Consider the following 2,412-nt stretch of genomic DNA (forward strand, 5'->3'; position numbering starts at 1 on the left):
CTAACATACCTTGTAAGCATTTTTGGATTCAAAATCTTGGAGTTATGTTGTGTACAGTTTCTCTTGCAAATTCCCATTATGTAGTGTATAGTTTCTCTTGCAAATTCCCATTATGTAATGCACTTTTAACATCTATCGGACATATCTCATAGTCATGATATGTAGTTGTTGCAAGCAAAATTTGAAGAGACTTTAGCATGGGTACAAGTGAAAAAGTTTTATCAAAGTCAATTCCTTATCTTTTTTATAATCTTTTCCTACTAAAATTGCTTTGTATGTACTGATGTTTCCATCCATGTCAACTTTTTTCTAGAGAACTCAGTTACAATCTATGGGTTTTATCCCATCAGGTGGGTCGATCAAAATCCAGTCATTGTTCACAAGCATCGAGTTCATCTCGAATTCCATGGCATCTTATCGTTTCTTTGAGTCAATACTCGGCTTTGCTTTTGTGTAATTTGTAGGTTCAATATCCTTGATTATTAGTACCTGATTAGTAATCATAAATTCGTACCTTTTAGGAGGTAGAATGATCTTACAAGAGTTTCATGGAGCAGACTAGTCATCAGAAGTTTCTACTTCCTGATCAAGAACTAGTCCATTAGCGAGTGCGGGATCAACCTCTGGTTCATCTACTTCATCAACTATACTTGTATATTCATGAACATCTTAAAGTTCTAATTTCCTCCCATTATCCCTTTCTAGAGTGAACTATTTTTCTAGGAAGATGACATGTCTTAAGAAGAAAACTTTCTTTTTAATGGGATTATAGAACTAATATTCAATTGTCTCTTTTAGATATACCACAAATATGTATTTACCAAACTAAGACAAGTTAGGCTTTCTATTTTTCCATAACTCGTATGGTGTAGTCTACTACAAGAGAATCCTATTCTTCTCTATATAATCTAAAAAAATCACCTTTAAACTATTCTCCACATCAATCAGATCTTAGTGTGATCAAATGTTAGTGTGAGAATCCTTTTTCATAATTATTTTCCTACTTCTAGCTTGAATTCCTTGAAATTTTCAAAACCAGCATACTTGAACTTCATCAACTATACTTAATGATATCTAAAATGGTCATTAGTAAATGTGAAGTAAGAGAAGCATCCTCTAGTGGTAATTGAAATGGGTCTATATACATCAATATGTATAAGGCCTAATATCTATCCAGCTCTTTCTTTGGCTCCAGAAAAAGAAAATTTGATCATCTTCTATTTGTCAAATGACTTAAAATCAATTGACCCCAAGTACCTATCTCCATATAATTTGGAAATACATTTTTCATTTATATGACCTGTTCCATAGTGCTAGAAATAGGTATTATTTAGGTTATTACTTTTATACATTTTAGTTTCTATCTTATAATAGAAGACCTAGAATTAAGAACATAAGTCCCCATTTGGACCCCATTATTTGAAGTTATAATTTTTGGAATAGTATTTTTTTTTGGAGAATGTGTGGTTGAAAAAATAAAGGAAAAGTCTCAAGTTTATGTGTAATATTATTTTATTGGAGAATATGTGGTTAAAAAGAGAGGGAAAAATGAATTGTAAATTTAATGGGGCTCAAATAGGGGCTAAATGTCATATTTTAATTTATCGCAACCTTAAAGTACCTTATCAAGATAAAATGAACAATTGTCAATGACATTAATTTTAAAACCTTTCATGTCCAAACATGAAATTAAAATAATGTTTAAGTAATAGTGGGAATAATATAATAGTTTTCTAATTCTAATATTAAGCTCGAAGACAATGTAAGATGCATATTCCTATAGTTAATGCAACAATTTTTGCTCCATTCTCCACGGGCAAGTCAACTTCAACCTTCTATAGGAGACTACTTTTCTTTCACTACAACAAAAATAATATTTTGTAACATTCAAAAAATATTGCCGTAGAGCTTTTGCAACATTCTGACGTATATTGTAAACCTTGACGTTGTCATAGAGTAGAATGATACAACAATGTTTTTTCAGTGTCGTGAATAATCATTTGCAACATTTTTTAACTGTTGTAAATAACCTTTTTGCTAAGTATTTTTAATGTTGTTAATAATCTTTTTGCAAAATTTATTCACCATTGTCAATAACCTTTTCGCAACATTTTTTAGTGTTGCGAATAATCCTTTGCAATGGTTTTCGAGTGTTGATAATAACATTTTTGCAACATTTTTGGAATATGCTAATAATCTTTTTGCAATATTTATTGACTATTGCCTATAACCTTTTTGAAAAGTTTTTGAGTATTGCGAATAATCTTTTGCAACATTTTTTAGTGTTGCTAATAATCGCTTTGCAATGTTTTTGGAGTTTTGTCTTTATTTTCGTGCAAAACTTTTAGCAATGTTTTTTAAACGTTGTCTTTTCATCTATCAAATTTGCAACATTTTATGAACGTTGTCATA

The sequence above is a fragment of the Olea europaea genome, unplaced genomic scaffold, assembly GCF_002742605.1.
Source record: "Olea europaea var. sylvestris unplaced genomic scaffold, O_europaea_v1 scaffold23, whole genome shotgun sequence".
Classification (NCBI taxonomy): Eukaryota; Viridiplantae; Streptophyta; class Magnoliopsida; order Lamiales; family Oleaceae; genus Olea; species Olea europaea.